Raw genomic sequence first — 19,365 nt, 5'->3', positions numbered from 1 at the left:
ACAAGGATGGAGTTAAATAAAGCAGGAGACAGTGGAAACAGCTATTTTATTTAAAGCCTAATTAATAATTTAGAAAAAAAAAAGAAGTAGATCATGTTACAGATTATTATTGCCATTTAGGATTCTGGACTATTTAATGAACGATGTGCAGAAGACATCAATCAAATTCAAGTTTTGCATATAAGTATACACACACGTGTGTGTGTGTGTGTGTGCAAACGTAATAAAGGAGGCTTAACCAAAAGCAGATTACAAGGTGGTGGCCCTAGTCTATCCCTTTTTTGTGAACTATGGAAATTACATCGAGTTTGGACCTTGCACTGTGATAATGGATCAATGAATGTGGGTTTTATTTGTTCTAAATGTCATTCCTTATCAGGTCACGTTCATTGGTAGCAACATGCCATACATACGAGTTTTATAAAATAATTTATATTGTGCATCTAACATCATTGAAGGGGTCTTTTAGAGCCCCCATACAGGAAGGAGTAGACCCTACCAGCCTGAAAAAGAAAGTCTGGGGTGATGAGCTAGTCTTATGAAAAACAGGATTTCAAATATTTGAGATTTTCATGCACTCAGTGTACAAGGAACTCCAGAAGAGGATACTAAAGGGGGCAGCTGAGCTCGACAAGCACATCCGGTTGGGGTTGGTGACTGAGACTTGTAGTAAGCTACTTTCAGAGGACTCGAGTCAGACCTTCAGGTTCTGTCATGGCTGAAGGGGCGAAAGAGGGCGTCCTGAGAGCTGCAGCACCCTTGGATACCAAAGCTATTGAAAATGAACCTTCTTCTACTCTAGCAACCAGAGCAGTGAGCAAAGAAAGGGGGGGGGCGAGATCAAAGATTATCGATTACATAAGTAACTTTGTTGTTACGACTGGAATTAGCTGAACTCAGGCAACGGTGTAAGAAGGCAACTCTAGTGCTTTTAATGAGGGATCATCTTGTTCCTTAACACTCCAAAGTTCAGCCATCATTAGGAACCGAGGCAGATAACTATACAAGAATACTGAATAATTTTTAATTGGAAACCCAAGATAAAAAGAAACGTGAGTCTTTTGGTTATACAGACAACAACAAAGTCCCCAGACCACAGCTCAAACTAAGTTAGCTACAAGTTTCCCCGCCACACAAGTTAGAACAGTTTAGAGATTCACAAACGGAGTAATAGGTTTCCTGGACCCATCTCTTTTGGGGCCCTAGATTCACAGATACAGATGACAATTATGCTCGCTTTCACAAAGCAGAAATTTTCAACACATTTTTATAGATACATTTTTATAGACCTATCCAGTGGTTTTTGTGCAAGGAAAACGCATGCTGCGTTGAGAAGAACACACTAATGATCAGACGGCAAAAGGAGGGGGTCAACATGTCCAGTTTACAAATGTATGTTTGGCTTAAATCATCTGAGTAACAACTGGAATTTAATTATTCAAGTTGAAAGTCAGTTAATGTTATACGAACACAAATACTAAATCAAAAAAGATAAAATATGAAAAAATACCTTCACTGCAACAACCCTTCACTGCAACAACTTACTGTTCCCATTTACTAACACTTGGGTTTATGGACATTGTTTTTAATAACACATTAGTTTTTGTCCTTTATAAATGTGCATGGTTGTTGCGCATGCATTAGACTGTGCATGCTAGTTTGCATAGTTTTGGTCCTATCTGACAAAGGAAATCTGTATTTATCAGGCGTTTTCGGACCGTCATGAAAAACATGACACCCAGCCAGTGGAGCGTGAATTTTGCCTCATCATCAATACTGAATCTGTAATTTTAAGGACATGTGCTTTAAGAAATTCAATGAAAAGTGCAAATGGTTCGAACTGCGAATATTTCTGCCTTTTACCCGATGTCATTTGAAACTTTAAGACCCCTATTAAGAAAAACGAAGAAAAGAAATTGCCGGAAAGGAGCGATCACAAGAGATGACTCTCCTGTAGGTAAGTAGTGTACCAAAGTAAAGCTCTGCCAAGTAAACAGTAGATAAAAAAATCAAATAAATAAAAAAAGACAATGGGAAAAGTTTTTTTTTTTTTTTAATTGGTTATGCGGAGTCCAGACAATGTGTAACAGAAGTTGTGCAAGAAGATGCAACAGCCGGCCCTCCAGTAACTGTACATTTGAAAGCTTAAGCAATGTGGATTACTGTATCACTGGTTAATGGTTAATGGTTAAAAGGACGCAAATGATTAATAAAAAAAAGTGTCATTGATTTAAATGGCGCTCAATTACTCTGATTATACAAACCATGAACACTCAAACCCATTCAATTAAATCACTTAATTATTTGTTATATAGTTACTTATCCATATTTTTAATCATTTGTCTCGATTAATAATTTTCCAATTTTGTATAGATGCATGCAAGAACCAGAATCAATTAACATGTGCTATTAGGAAAACCTACAGCTTTTTCAGTACTCAGCGAGAATGTCATATGCTCCCTAGCAGCCTGGAGTCTATCCATACTATGTGGCAGCAGTTAAAATACATGTGCATGCATGGTTCAATCATGCATGCATTCATTCCACTTGCGGCGACAACAGATGTTCTACCTCACTGCCCTCAATTCACAGAGGAAACCGATTGTTTGAAAAACTGTTGATCGCAGGCATTTCATCTCACCTGTGAACTACGAGCTATATTTTAAGAATTGTCATCCGTGTCAAATATGGATTTTCTACGTTTTAAGGAAAGTAAACCATCCTAGAAAACAAAGTCACAGGGATACCCGTCATCTATGTACACACAGCGCCGTCTTTGATTACGGCCTATGGTGCATCATTACACCAATACAACTACTTGATGTTAAGAAATAGAATGACCGTAAAAAGTTATACATATGTTTAGCCATTTTCGTGCTTAAACAATGGTTTTAAGTCAGGGTGGCTAAAATGGTTTATTTTCTATAACTTGCAGAAACAACATTCGTACAGTAAACTACAGGTTTTAACCAATGCAGACTAGCATGTCCACCATTCAGACGAATGTCATATTGGACTATACTAATTCACCACCAATCCTTTATGGGTTCCGGGGTAGTGTGCTACCCGCTGAAAAAGCACTTTAATGCCTCGTCAGGAGTACTAAGCGCTATATAAATGCAATTACAATACAATACAATACATATAAACATCCTACATCCGGTAATTTGGGGACTATTTGCTTCAGACGCCTGATGACGTTTATACTAACCTGCATGTCATCATGCCAGTAGAGCGGGACAATGATATACAATGTAATATTACTCAGTGGCCACGGAGTAATGGCAGAAAGCTAGATCGTGGTACAGAAAGCATGCTTTTGGTGATTTGTGGTAAATCAGTTCAATGGTTTGAGGAATTAAGGCATAAACATTTGTATACTTCATACCGCAAAGGGTCTGTGGGGCCAACAGACCTTAAGCGGAAATCCGATTGGCTGCTACCACGTCAGCAAGGATGTGGCAGCTCCCAGCTTAGGACTTGGAACTGAGTCCAGAGTCCTACAAAAAAGGTAAATAAAAGACAAAAGGGTGTAGGGTAAGGATACCCTGATCCCCTATACCGGGTGGGGGGTGGGGGGGGGGTTCTATCCTGCCACCAATCCGCAACAATAATCAAACAAAAATAGTGCGGTCTTCAGAGCTACTGAACAACACCCCCCCTCCCCCCCCCCCGTAAGTCGGTTCGAGGAGGTAAAGAAGAAAAGCATATTTAGGGGAGGGGCATAGGGCCTCCCTCTCCAAGCCTCTTGGAGGCACCAGGGACCACATCCTATGTTGCTCACTATAACAAAGAGGAAAGGGGCACGTAGCTTCCCTCCCTAAGCCTGAAAAGGACCCAGACATTTATTTTTCCCAGTTCCGTATAGAAAAGGAAGAGAAGGGGAATGCAGTCCCCCCTGCCAGAGCCTCAATAGGGCCCGGGGAACCCATCTCAGAGACTACATTTTTTTTTTAAGGGGAGGGGTCAATGTGAGCTTCCTATCCCCACGTTGATATCGGCCCGAGGACCGCATCCCCCCAGGGTGCAATAATGTACAGAGTTCCCAGGAAGCCCACCCCCAGGACACTGTAGTTCCCTGTCCAGGAGAGTGGGGGCATACCCTGCACGCACTCTCCCGGGTAGGGCACTCAACTTTGCTCCTGCCTAGAGGGAGCAGTAAAAACAATTTAAGAAAAAAAAGTGTTGCACTTTAAAATAATTTACAGTAAGTCGCCCGTGTCACAGAATTCATGACCCTCAAGAGGGCTTACCATATGTGTTTTAAAGCACTCAGAGCTGGAGCTGCCTGATTGTCAGCTGGAGTGCGCAGACCTCTTGTAGTTAGTTCTATGGCTACATTTTTGTGGCTAGAAGAATGTTAAAGAAAGGCTCAACCCATGTTTATGGTTGTTTTGAAGAAAAGTGCTTTCTTGTGTGACATATAAAGGATTTGGGTAACCCAATCAACCTTTGTAGGCTTGGGCAATGAATAGTACAGGGTAAAGATTGTCTACAAGGGACTTTGTTTATAATTATGATTCACGTTATTTATTGGTTGATCTCGTGGAGTTTGGTCATCAATGATCTAACTCGCTGTGTGTCCATAGGACTACTGCATTAGAGTAAAGGAGGAAGAAGCACACGTAAAATCCTATTTCTTATGAAAATATTTTATATTTTGTATTTCATAAATTCATTCAAGGGGATACAATAAGTGAAAATATCTTAAGCAAAAAAGGTCATGAAAGGTTGTAAAAACAAAAATAGACATCAATTCATAACACAACATCAACTCCTATAAATCAGAGGAGAGCAACTTAAAACCATCTATGTACAATTGTTACTCTTCAAGAAATTATTTTCTTTGGGAGATGATCAAGTCGACGTTTCGGTCTTTCTGGCAGTTGTCTATAAGACCATCTTCAGGACTGTTATATTTTGCAAATATTTAGAGGAAACCCATTTCAAAGTTAAGGTATGGGCAGAGCTGCTAACTTGTCATAGATTTGAGGGATCAAAATGGACCGCCGACTCTGTCATTTATTTGTTTGGATTCTTGAATGATCCAAATCACGCGATCCAACGTCAATGAAGGGAAATCGCGGTTGATGATTCTGTATAAATTTACGGCTTCTGACAGCACAGTAAACCTTCCAGCAGTCCGCAAAGGTTTGTGGACTGCTGGAAAGTTTACTGTGCTGTCAGAAGCCGTAAATTTATACAGAATCATCAACCGCGATTTCCCTTCATTGACGTTGGTTCGCGTGATTTGGATGTTCTATAACATCACTGATAACATCACTGCAACACCTGAACTGACATCTTGATGACAACACTGTGCATGGCGGGGACATGATTTACGGTTACTTTAGGCAGACCCTCCTGCTTTTTGCAATTTTACGAAGTGCAAAATGAATGCAAAATTAGCTGTGAAGTTTGATGCCCGCGATTTTTAAGATACATGCTGCCCGATTACGCAGTAGCAAAGCTCAAGGGTCTGTGCTGTAAATTAGTGAGCATATTTAATTTTTGTAAGAAAAAAAAACTGCTGCCTGAAAGTATTCATTTCTCAGTTAAACTTAAAGTAAACAATTGCAATGGTTGTTATGTTCTGTCCCAATAATCAGTGGTGGGTCCTCTTGTAGGGTGGAGGAGCATCAAAACCCAACCCCACCCGCTGCAAGCACAGCAAACTTGAAAAATAAAATGGAAATTAAATGAATTAATTACCTTTTTTAGGTCGAGCCTAGAGTCAGCGCGCATGCGCTGCTCTGCAAGACTTGTTGTAGTGAATTGGGAAATAGAAGCCCCGCCCACTCTCCGCACATATTTGCCATTGGCTTGTATCATAGTTCTTCCTAAATGCTGGCTTCTGATTTGGAAATAGAATTGTTAGTCTATCCTTAGTACCGCCTGGTCTTCTTTTGTCACCTCCCATGGCGACTTGCCCTTTTACTTAGGATGTTACACGGTACCTGTTATTTAGTCTTTAAGCACTATTTTCGTTATCAAGTTTCTCTTACTGCAGGCACGACGTGCTTTGGTGTCTTCTTTACAACCCCACCCTCCCTCCAGTTGTCCGTGCCTTTTTTACCCCTCCCTCCGTGCCTTCTTTAACCCCAGTTGTCTGTTCCTTCTTTACCCCTGCCCTCCATCCCATTGTTCTGCCTTCTTTATCACCACACCCTCCCTACCATTGTCGTGCCTTCTTTACCCCCCCACGCCCCTCTAGCTGTCCGTGCATTCTCCCCCACACCCGACCACCCTCCCTCCCGTTGTCTGTGATGCCTACAACTTGTAATGCAAAAGGTCTCACATTTATGAGAGTTTGAGATATTGGCATTATAAATGACAATGCCTTTTAATTAGGTTTTGGTTTTTATAACAAATTGCAAGTGCTTGAGATTTTGCACTTGAAGCAGCATGTTCTTTAAATTAGTCCCACCCTAATGATGCGCTTTTATTTTGCGTTGCAGCGCCATCAATAAAGTGTCCTGTATTCCCCCTGACAACTACAACAAGGCAGATGCGTGTTTGGGTTCTTGTGTGGCGCTAGGTCTTCTGGAGGCCAGGGGTGGGTAGGCGGAGCGGTGGGGGTGACACCGCACTGGGTAGGATTGGAGGACGCATTTAGTTGGGTGAATGGTGTTTCTGGCGTCAAACTGTTTAGGAAATTGTCGCTTTGCAGTTCTCTGTGACTGGCAGAATTGCACCCGCTTGGTGTACAGTGCATTCCTGTGAAATTGCCAGACTCCACATCGGAAAAAAATGCGCGGTGTGTGTGGAGTGAGGGGAAGAGGACTCAGTGTCCTGTATGTGACGGCTGTGTTTCTGCGGGCCAGTCACATACCTCTGCAAAGAACGTGTGTTGCAAAAGATAAGGAAGAGAAGGGGGCACACAACCGAACACACTGTAGGCATGCATGTCAATGTAGGGATTTAATGGCAAATAATCTTAAATGTGACCAGGCGTTCATTTCTCCAGAAAGGGTAATTTGTCCAGTGGTGCTACGCTTCTTTGGGTGGCAAGGCACTGCGGCTGTTCGGGTCTCATATTTGTGGCCAGGATTTGGTAACAGCAAAGAGCCACGCCTATGTGGAACTATATGGGAACAATGGCCTTTAATGTGAATATGTCCAATGTTGTATTACTGAAGGTGAGAACATTATAGCTGTTCCCCCCCCCCCTCCCAAATTTCATCCATAATCTGGAAGCAATAACTTCAAACTTGAAGCAGTGTTTTAGGAAGTTGAGCTCATCTTTGCTATAGACCTCAGATCATATAAACTTGGTTCATTTCTTGGCAGAAGAGGTACAGAGGTGTGCAACATAAATCTAGAAGGGATGAATCCATGTTGCATTTTCAGGATATCCACATAAATAATACAGGGTAACTCACTTACATGTTCAGTGGTACTCCTGAAAATATGGCATGGATCATGCCCTCCTGGACTTGGACACACCTAGTTTAGCAGGATGAATCGGGGGGGGGGGGGTATGCGAGGGACATCCCATTCTTCATAACATTTGACCAAATTCTAATAACTGGGCCCGAATGTTGCTCAGGTGGCAACTCCGTAATGCACAAGACCGTTTATCTGATGTTTACTCATTGAGTTTTTCCACATTCTTTGCTTTTGCGTCATGCAATGGTGATCTATGACTGTTTCTGGGCTTACCTCCATTGCATGCATGGGTGTCCATGTGCTGGTGTGTAGAAGTTAACAGTTGCTTTGATGTTACTCTTTACTTAATGAGTACACGCGACATTAGTGGTATCTTTCTGGGTCACCAGTTATAAAAATGTGGTCTACAAAGGATCCATTAACCAAAGACATAGTACAGAAAATAAAGCTAGACCAATGTCTGATCTTACATTTCTCCTAAAGCACCTTGGTTACGTTCCCCCTCTGGAGCGACCACCACACTCCATGTCTCACTTCTTGCGCTTTTCACCTACAAATCATTGTTTTCAGCGGTTTATAAAATGTGTTCAAAGGGAGCAAAACGAGGCTGCAACACCCAGAATGCACTAAGTTATCACAGAAAAATCCAGGACTGGAAACTGTGTAGGTAATGGACTTGTGGGAAGGGAGGTGGTTACCCTGTCTCTCTCTTCAGCAACCCTTGGTTTTAAACAAGCGTGTCCTTCACACCGCTCCATGACAGGCACCCTGAGTTGCTTGCAGTAGACTTTTTCTGGGTCCTGAGTTGCTTGCAGTGGACTTCTTTCGGGTCCTTTGGTTCCCAGGTTGACAGGCAGGTGGCCCTCTCCCTGAAAGGGGCTTGGAATGATGGTAGGCATTAGTGCCGAGAAGATCCTGCTTGCTTCACGTAAGAGGAGGTGTGAAAGCAGAAAAGCTGCTTATGCTTGGAGTGGTAGTTCCCTGGTGGTGTAATGGCTTTTCAAATGAATGCATTTCCTTCAGTAGGGCCTGCAGTAATAAGCTACAAACTTGAGTGCACGAACCATGGCCCTCCTAATCGAGTGGTCATAGTCTGTCTTAATTTAAGCTGTTGTAGTGCATAAGCCAGTTTTGCCTTAGCGAGCCCAGTAATGTTTTACGAAAAGCATGGTATCTTTCACCACAAAGCATAATGTTTTCATTGGGTGTGGCAAATTGATTTGATTACGTAGTGTCACTAGCTGCGAGATGCATGCAGACAGTAAAGTCTATTTTTTATTTGAACAACTATGATCTCTTCTAGGGTGTCTGTGCATGCCTTAGCCGGGGACAGTAACAGGCAGTAACAGGCAGTAACAGGCTGCATTTCTGATGGCGCCTCAGAAACTGAACATGGGCACCTGGGGGAAGTTTCTGGTTTTCTTTTGACCTGGTCAGTCAGTTTCCTGAGTTGGGACAGTTTTGTGGCTCCCTTACACATACACTCTGCTGTATGGATGCCTTAGGAGGTTTCATGCCCCCACCCTTCTCGCCACAGTTGGCCAGCGATAGGGGTCTAGGGCTATTGGTCTCCGATGTCTCTGCAACACCGTGTGGCAGGGACCAGTGAGGTCAGCAGAAACTGTTGGATGGCAAAAAAGAGAAAAGACCTAGGCAGTATGGGAGACTATCTCACGGTCTGTTTAAATGGATGGTGTGGAGCAGACTTTATCCTTAGGATGAGCGTGATGAAGCCCAAGGAAGAAAGTGGTAGGTGCACTAGAAGCCTAATAGACCTGTGCCTTCGTTTCTGCATGCACCATGGAAAGAAGGCTGGAAAAATCCATGGGACACACTACACAGTGATTAGATGACTGGTAATGGAAGTGGGTAGAGGGTTAGTGAAAGGTTCCTGAATCATAGAGCAGAGTGGTATGGCTTTTGATAATATAATAATGCAAAAAAACGAATATGAATTTAACACGAGACTCTGAAAGCAAAAGATTTGGAACTACGTAAAATGCTGGCTTTGTAAGTCGAGCCTGGCAGCAACATGCGCTGCTTTGCGAAGCATGCTGTACTGAGGTAGGGATTTGAAGCACCGCCCACATGTTTCATTGGCTTGTGTCATTGTTCACTGTGGCTGTTTATTGGTCGAAAAGCTTAGTAGTCCCTCCTTAGCAGCACCTTGTCTCATTTTGTAACCTCCCATGGAGACACCCCCTGTTACATGTGTCGCTGTTTAATAAGCTTTAATTACAGCCTCCCAGCACGATTTTCTCAAATAGCTTTGTCTGCTGTTGCAGGCAGGACACACTCTCTCCTAACACTATTTAAAAACATTTTATAGCATGCATTTGCAATGCAATAGGTCTTGTATTTGCGAGGGTTTAAACTCCTGGCATTGTAAATGACAATGCCTTTTGTTTATCTGTTTTAAAAACAGCACATAAATAAAAGGCATTGCCATTTACTATGCCAATAGCTCAAACTCTCATAAATGCGAGACCTGTTGCATTGCAAAGGCTTTTCTTTCTTTTTTTTTTTTTTTAATTGCTCCCAGCCCAAGCCATGTTTGAGGGCTGGGTGGGACCATTGCTGCTGATAGGCACCAAGAGAGGGGTAGTGCCTACTCCAGTGCACGGTCACTTTGGGCTGCTGTCTAGCGACAGCCAGCCTGATATGCTTACCTTTAACCTTTACAACCGGATCTCTATTAGACAGCGCAATGGAAAGCAGGCACAGGCACCCCAAGGGCCTAAACTAGTGTGGAGCCATCTCACTCCAACCAATCCTGGTGCTACTCTCATGCAGGTTAATACTATCAGCAGCATCAGTGCAGAATCTGGCTTGGCAGAGGCCACTGGGACTCCCGCTCGGACTGCATAACAGAAAAACACAGAGGACATGTGGGTAAGTAGCAAACATTATTTCCCCCTTATCTTTACCTTTTTGACCCACTGACAGGCACTGTAAGAAACTCGCATTGCCTTCTGCCTCAATTCCAAATCTCTCAATTATGGCCCATTATAAACAAAACACTGTTAATGAGCCATGATTGAGAGCTTTGGTATAAAGGTATCATTGATTTCGCACAGGGCATGTCACTGGGTTAAAATATTCACTTGCCACTCCAGTTTAAAATGTCACCGCCTGCCACTGTCAAAAATACTTTAAACCTTTTCTGGTCTGTGCCAGTGCCTCCTGTGGGTTACTTCACCCTAACTTCCACATTGGGTGGTTGATGGCTGTATTAATTCATCTGCGGGAGTAGCAGGTTTGCATCCAAGAGCCTGAGCGCAGAAGACTAATCCCAATAACCAACAATACCAATAACACTGGACTAACCGCACTATATAAATGCAATTACAACAAGCATTTACAATGCAATGGTTTCGCCTTTGGAAAAGTTAGAGCTATTGGCATTAATGACAAATTTTGTATTTATGTGTTGGTTTTGAAAACAGATAAATTAGTGGCATTGTCATTTACATTGCCATTAGCTTAATCTGTCGCAAATGTGAGACCTATTGTACCCTACTGACGAGCTCAGCAGACAGCAATTACTACCACACACACACACACACCCAGAGCCACACACACACACACACACACACACAGAGCCACACATACCCAGGGCCACACACACACACCCAGAGCCACACACACACACCCAGAGCCACACACACACACACCCAGAGCCACACACACACACACCCAGAGCCACACACACACACACCCAGAGCCAGCCACACACACACCCAGAGCCACACACACACACACACACCCAGAGCCACACCCACACACCCAGAGCCACACCCACACACCCAGAGCTACAAACAGACCCAGAGCCACACCCACACACCCAGAGCCACACACACACCCACACACCCAGAGCCACACACCCAGAGCCACACCCACACACCCAGAGCCACACACACACACCCAGAGCCACACAGCCACACACACACACCCACACACCCAGAGCCACGCACACACACCCACACACCCAGAGCCACACCCACACACCCAGAGCCACACACACACACACCCAGAGCCACACACACACACACACACCCAGAGCCACACCCACACACACCCAGAGCCAGCCACACACACCCAGAGCCAGCCACACACACCCAGAGCCACACACACACACCCAGAGCCACACCCAGAGCCACACACACACCCAGAGCCACACACACACACACCCACACACCCAGAGCCACAAACAGACCCAGAGCCACACCCACACACCCAGAGCCACACACACACCCACACACCCAGAGCCACACACCCAGAGCCACACCCACACACCCAGAGCCACACACACACACCCACACACCCACACACCCAGAGCCACGCACACACACCCACACACCCAGAGCCACACCCACACACCCAGAGCCACACCCAGAGCCACACACACCCAGAGCCACACACACACACACACACACCCAGAGCCACACACACACACACACAGAGCCACACACACACACACCCAGAGCCACACACACACACAGAGCCACACACACAGAGCCACACACACAGAGCCATACAGTGGCCAAGTTCCTGAAACACATACAATGGTGGGAGAGCTGTTAAAAGAATACACTGTCCTCCGAAGTACTCTTCCTGCAATTTAAAAATTAAATAAATAATCAGAGAAAGGAATGAGTGGCCACGGTTTGAATGGACAGAGAGAAGAAAGGCAAGACATTTTAGAAGTGGTGATTATCAGAAGGGAAAAAAATCAGGAAGGAGGGACAGAAATGAATAGTCAGATGAGAAAGAATGCCTTAGAAAGGAGAACTAAGAAGGGGTAACACTAGGTGACATCACAAGAATCAAACTGCCCTCTACTTGCTAAATTATTGGAGGCAAAATAAATTAGGGAGCAGCAGTTCAACAATATAGACTTTGTGTACACATTTGAAACCTCCGTTTAGTGCAGTGGTAATGATAGCACCATTCAAAAACAAAAGATTTAATTGGTGGCACAAGTCTCCAGCACTTTAAGGCAGTGTGGCCAGGTAGACCACCTTCTTATGCATTTCCCCCAAAACATCACCTGTAGAAATCATGATTACAACACAACCTTTTTGGACATACATTGGGATGGTTGCGCAAATCACGAGCACATGAAATGTTTTTGTCCAGGCAATCAACTGAGCAGGTGGACTCTGTTGGTCAAACTTCAAGAGATCTAGTGATCACGGCATGACTTTCCATGTGCTAGTCAGACAGCCTAAGTGTTGTGTGCTGTCCCAGCAGGGCCTGATGACAACATAAATGCAGTGTGTATGTGCTCGCTGATCACTGCATAAGTGAGTCAAAGAATGTGTTGAGGGTTTCACTTAATCAACTCATTCAGCTGTAGTGCTTTAGGGACGAATTCTACTTGACAGAGGTTGGATAACGTTCTTTAGACCTTCAAAAGAAACTTTTTGCTTCATTTGTGGGACCAATAAACGCTATTGCTACCTACACAATATAGATTTTGCACAAAAAAGACAAAGCTGCTAGTTTTCAGTTCGTAAGAAAATGTGCAGTTTAAGTTTTGCTGGGCAGGAGTGTGCTTGTGCCCTCAGTCGTGCTGTGTGACTCTAAAAGGGGACGGAAGTGGTACTCACGGTGGTTGTCGGTGTTCTTCTGGACTATTTCCGCCAGCACAAAGGCCCCTTCCTCCACGGTGTAGAGCAGCATGGTAGCGGCCTGCAGCTGGTCGTCAGATCCCTCCATGCGCCCACGGCCTGCAGCTGGCTCAACGGAACAGGGGGCATCAAGCACAACGGAACAGGGTGCAGGAAAGCAAGCACAAGGGAACAGGGGGCAGGAAAGCAAGCACAACGGAACAGGGGGCAGGAAAGCACAACGAGGGAACAAGGGGCAGGAAAGCAAGCACATCTAAGGAACAGGCACAAACAGGGGGCAGGGTCTCTTCCAAAATACAATTATGAGACCATGCTTGACATGTACAGTAAAGCCAACTTCTATGCTGTGGTCACAGTTGCATCCCTGAAATTGAAACCACATTGTCCAATACCCTCCAAACTACTATTTTTCCCTAATCTAAACATGAGAGGACAATAATGTCTCAAAAAAGTGAACAGAGACTCTACAAATCCCATACTCTGCATGAAACTCCAGGGTATGAAAAATATTTTCAAGCCGAACATCTCAGCTGCAAAATATAGTTCTACTGTCCCTATTTCAGCAGTCTGCTAACCCAGCCAGATCACTATTCCAGTCCATTCATGCCAGCATCTCCCCTGCTCCCAAAGGAATCTAAAATCTCTCACCCAATAAATGCAAAATATTGCTGGACTACTTCATCAGCAAAATCCTTTCCATTCATGTGTCTACTCCCAAGAATAGTCTTATATAGGTGACGCCCAAGACGACAAATGCATGGTATCTCTTCAAACTAGTCTACCCAGGCAGACCTCATCATTGCTACAAAAACAAGCATTTGCAATGCAATAGGTCTCGCATTATTAAAGTTTGAGCTATTGGCATTGCTGAATAATGCAACACCAATAGCTCAAACTTTAATAATGTTTTAAAGCTATGATGATTGTTACTGACCTGGCACAGCTCCATATTAAAAAAAAAACAGTCTGCAGGAACTTAACCAAGAATGTTTAATCTCTTGATAAGATTTCAGAACTTTCAGTTACAGATACTGTACCAAGGTCTAATCTCATTGCAACTTTGGAAGCACCTTTTTCGGATAGTTAAAAACTTCTTACAAACTGTACGCTCAACATTACTTCATTCAACCCCAAAATAGCAACTCTATATTAAATTGTTGGGATTTTAGCTTTGACTACGTATTGTTACTCAGCGTTTATAAATATATGAAGCCCCTACCTTCAGCTGTTACAAAAGTACTCTACTGCATACTATGGGGAATTCCTTTCATATTCTGGTTCAACTAAATGCCTGTGAAACAAAAATTGTGGCACTCTTATATGAGGCTGCTTGTACAAATCACAATTACAAACTTCTTCCTCTGGAGAAATGCAACCGATTGCTTACAATAATATTGATTTCAGTGAACCTGAAAGTTAGAATTTTATTTGAGTTACACTTCTTCACAGACCATGATTTGTCATGAGAACTAAATAGGCGTACACCAGTAGTGGTCCCTTCTTGAGGTTATCTCATTTCATCATAAACCGGAGAAGCAAGAGACGGGAACCACAATACACCCTTGAGCATTTTCTTTCTTGTTTTAATTTTTTGAATAGCCCTTTTTTAGATTTCTACACTCTCAACTAATTCAATACACAAAAGTAAATCATTTGAAACAACCTGTCCACCAACCACCCATTCCACTCTTCCTCAATCCAGTCGTCTGATCAACTTGTAAGATGCTAACACATTCTATGAAAGAAAAACTAACATTTTCCAAACCACATTTAAAAAAATTAAAATTCTGTGTGAAGGATTGGGATAACATTTTCTATAGCCCAAGCTTCAAGGTGCAACTGGACTCTTGCAGAATAGATCATAACATGGAAATTTGTGTCATGCAAGAGACACACCTGTTTACAAAAGACTGGGGGCAGAGGAGTGATGGTTCTTTCTGAGTGGTTTCCCCAGCAGTAGTGGCATCACACAAGAGCAACAAGCATTGGCAAAGCCAATAGGTTGTGCAATCCGGGTACTATATATGTCTTTTAGAGACAGTGCATGCGTTGTCTAGAGCCAAGACCTAATAATAAGGTATAGTTCATTGCTTACTGCTACTTACTAATAAATTGGTGTCAATTCCCCATTTAAATGCTCAGAGGATCTGTAAAAGAGACGGGTACCAGCCCTGCATTGAAATAAATGAAGCTGAATAGGTCTGAGGGACATGTCTGTAAGAAGGAGAAAGGCAGCTCCCAATTGAAACTAACTAAGCAGGACTGGTCTGTAATGTGGTGGTGGAACGGGGGAGAGCAGCTTCCCTTTGAAATGTAAGGATATAACTGGTCTGTAAAGGGGGAGGTCTGTAGAAGGGGCAGCTTCATTTTGAAATACACTGGGTAGGACAGGTCTGTAAGAAAAAGGGGTCTGTAAGAGGGGTGTGGACAGGACAAGTTCTAACGAGAAACAATGCACTGAAACTGCACTTCTGAGGCTGTAAGCATCCACAGTCCCCCCTGCTGCATGAGCCCTGCGCCATCCTTGCACACACGCGTGTTTCCCTGCTTCTCACGTATACACACTTTGACCCTCTTTCACCAGGTCTCCATAGGCATAGATGGGCAGAGACACTGGTTTGAATTATACCAATAGGCAGCTATGAAACAGATTCTTTGTGTCATTTCATGCAAGTCAGAAGGTGCAGCCCCTCCGCTCGTGCTCCTTCACTCCTTTGGGAGGGTCAGTGCCCTTTCGGAGGGGGGGTAGACATGGGTTAAATATACTTTATAAAAGGCTTCACGAGGAGCAATGATGCCCAAATGCTAATGCACTACCCCTCTATCCTGGTTCCAAAAACGGATTCTCTGAGCTAAGGTGCACCCCAGACACTAGAGCTGCACAAGTGAATATAAAACTATGATATTACAACTCTGAAATCACAAACACACACCATGGTAAGAGAGCAGTGGGGGGTTCCTGTTCGTATAAAGCACACACATCAAAGTGAGGACATTGGGGTGGGGGGCGGAGGCAGGTGGTCAGTAAAGGGATGTCATACTCTGCGGGTCCTTGCACCTTTCTATGGTCCCCATGACCAGACTGTGGGAGGCACCTGCTGTGCCATACCGCTATCCTATGCTGGAAAACAGCTTGGGCAAGAGGGTGCGGACACAGGGAGCATACCAAGCCTTGTGAGGCAGGACAGCCCAAGCTGCGGAGAGCGAAAACGGGAACACCGACCCACACCGGAGAGGGAAGCAGCAGTGCTGCATGGGCTGCTGGGGAGGGAAGAGCCCGACAAGCAGGGGAGGAGAAGGCTTTCGTAGCCTAAGGACAGGGAGCGAGTGGCAGTACCAGGGAAGCCTGCAAGAGGAGGGGAAGGAGAGCGAGCAGGACACAGGACCACCGAGGGAGTCGAGGGCAGGAGGGAGGGGATGAGCAGCAGCACTAGCTGTGCAGGCCGAGGCTGGCAGAGGCAGCCACACTGCGGAAGATGTTTGCAGAGAAATGAAAGTGAGATCAGTAGGGGATGCGGCTTCGGAAGCCTGCAATACGGAGGGAGGAGACACAGGAGAACGGGATACTACAGAATAAACAAGCTAGCAACAAAGCAAACAAATCCCGCCGCCCCCGTCCCTCACTTACCTACCTCCGGCCGCTGGAACACGCTGTGACGCACACCGCAACCGCAAGTCGGCCTGGAGCGCGCCTCGGCAGAGAAGCGGGAGGACAGGAGCGTGACGCGCGTGAACGTGCACGTTGACGTTCCCGCGCGTTCACGGACCTGAGTCGGCTCGTTCCCAGCTCTGTGTCGGGCTCGTTCACAGCTGCTACTCCCTTGACAGGGAGGAAGGTGACTATAGAACTCGCTGGCGGGAGCGCTTCGCGCTCCAACGCCAGGCGAGCCCTAAAAAACAGCTGCCTTCTTCATAGACGTTATACCAACCAAGATCATCAATTAAAATTGTTCCTACTTTGCTAATATAATGCAAAATCGCCAACCCATCCCTAAGCCAGAGAACATCTCCAGACTTCCTAAGGCACACCCAAATCGCTCCTATCCTAAAAAAAAAATCTAACCTCAACCCGAAGTTGTCAACAATCTAATGCCCTTTATGCAGCCTCTCTTGGCTAAGCAAGGCTCCAGAAAAATCTGTCCCCTTAAAACTGACAGATTACATCAATGCTGGAAATTTCTATTTTAGACTGGTTTCATAATGGGTTATGACATCAAAACAGCCTCATTACAGCTGGCATAACGGAACAGGGGGCATCAAGCACAACGGAACAGGGGGCAGGAAAGCCAGCACAATGGAACAGGGAGCAGCAAGCACAACGAGGGGGCAGGAAAGCAAGCACATCGAGGGAACAGGCACAAACAGGGGGCAGAGGCAAGAAAAAGCTAGCACAAACAGGGGGAAGAGGTAGTCTCTACTGGCACCCCACCACAAAGCAGGGTGCAGGAATGCAAGCACAATGGAACAGGGGGCAGGAATGCAAGCACAATGGAACAGGGGGCAGGAATGCAAGCACAACGGGGGGGGGCAGGAAAGCAAGCACAACAGAACAGGGGGCAGCAAGCACAACGAGGGAACAGGGGGCATTACATGCGGGAAATGACAGCTAAAGATGTCCCTTACCTCATTTATGCGCACTTTGTGCAGGAGCGTTACAGCCGATCAGAGACCAGCCAGGGGATGAGGAGGGAGGAAAGCATCCTTAGCATAGCATTAGCACGTTCCCTCTCCCGCTTATAGTCAGGAAACCATCCACTTGAGGGTCCTCTGCAAATACATTCTAATATGCTCGATGTCACCATTTCACTGGCACAATTGATCCCCCCCATAAGCTGACAATGCTGGTCTCAACTAAGCAGTCGCCAAGCAAGCTGGGACTTACAGGGCACAAAGGGTGTATGTCAGCAGGGAGGTGGCATGGAACATTCGGGGCAGCACATGAGCAGGTGAGACATGCTGGAGTTGGGCCTAAAGGTGGTGGAGATTCGAAAGTGAAAGTTGGGTGTGCATAAGAGAGGCAGGGTGCTGGAATAGAGAATGCCTGGCTATGAGTCCAGAAACATGGTGCGTATATCGAGACCTGGGGGCATGGCCCCAACCCCGACCCCCCACGATGCCCCTGCACGTCTCCAAGGGGCATCTCAATGGCTTGTGTCTGTCGTTGGTTGTTGAATGAGAGTTTAGATTGTTTGATATCGCCTTTCCCCATTCTCTCAGGTAGGTCGAACAGGGTGCGGAGGAGATCGACCAGACACTGGAGTACAGTTCAGCACGCACAGTACTAGAGTCGGTGGCGAGGCCCGGGATTGCTGCAGTGCAGTGGTTATTAATGTAGAGCGATCAGAATTCACCTTGTGGCTCCCACTGGGGTTCGGGCGGCCGCCTAACCGTTTCCCTCGTACAGCAGCAAGTCCGGTAATTCCAAGGCTGTCTTCGGCCCCTGCCACTCCCTGGGCTACCACAGAGGGCAGGAGCAGGCCGGCGAATAACTCAAGTGAAGCAATGGAGAGCAATCCCGTCCTCATTTGGAGTGGTGTCTTGATGGAGATGGTCGGGTGGACCACAATCCCACGGCCGCCGAGGGCTCGCAACGCCCTGCCAGTCCAGCCCCCCCATGCCCCACCACCAGGGGGCATGAGCAGGTCCTCAATATCGTAAACAGGCAGGTAATGAGAGTGCACGCAATACGGCGATTAGCGTGCACTAAGCAGTCATAGGGTACGGAGGGGAGCTTGAGGCTGAGGTCCAGAAACGCAACTCTGCACGACAATCGCCGCTCCTCTCATGTTCTAGGAGGTGTATGCCCCTCCAAAGGTCAGACTCATCCCTCAGGGTCCAGCATGTCTGGCAGCCACAGCCTGGGATGGGAGCTACACACCACCAATGTGCACCACAAGCTCATCACTCGGGCACTGCACAAGTCCTTTATGGCTGCAAATCCTCCCAGACCAGGAGCAGCGTCTACCTCTTTGAAGACCGCAGAGGCCTCACCGACCCCTTATACACTCACCGTTGGTACAGTGCAGATCCATCGCTCCGAGAGGTATGGCAGGTAAGACTGGTGGGCCGCTGCCAAATACAATGTCAGAGCAGTGGTCCGCGACCCCACATGGCCTCTTAAGATCACGGCTGGTCCTCAAATTCCTCACCAGAGCTCTGCCGTGAGCCGGGTGACTGTGCCTGCAGCAGCCCAGGTTAGGAGAGCCAGTGTGAGGAGAGGGAGGCGGGGTGGAGGGAGCAGGGCAGGCCGAGCAGCTCCATTGTCTGCCGTGAGCCGGGTGACTAATCTTCCGTCGTGGGACCCCCAAAAAAATGGCGGCCGGCAACTCCTTGAATTTCTTAG

At 45.8% G+C, this 19,365-nt stretch overlaps 1 protein-coding gene across 1 annotated transcript in view; it reads right to left on the bottom strand.

Moving 5' to 3' along the window:
* SHMT2 (serine hydroxymethyltransferase 2) overlaps positions 1–19,365 on the bottom strand; it is a 197,778-nt gene that overhangs the window by 129,399 nt on the left and 49,014 nt on the right. The gene's annotated exons all lie outside the window — the stretch shown is intronic.

This window comes from Lissotriton helveticus, chromosome 1_1, assembly GCF_964261635.1.
Source record: "Lissotriton helveticus chromosome 1_1, aLisHel1.1, whole genome shotgun sequence".
Lineage (NCBI taxonomy): Eukaryota > Metazoa > Chordata > Amphibia > Caudata > Salamandridae > Lissotriton > Lissotriton helveticus.
Note: the sequence above shows the minus strand (reverse complement) of the source record. Positions and strands in the feature narration are given on the sequence as shown.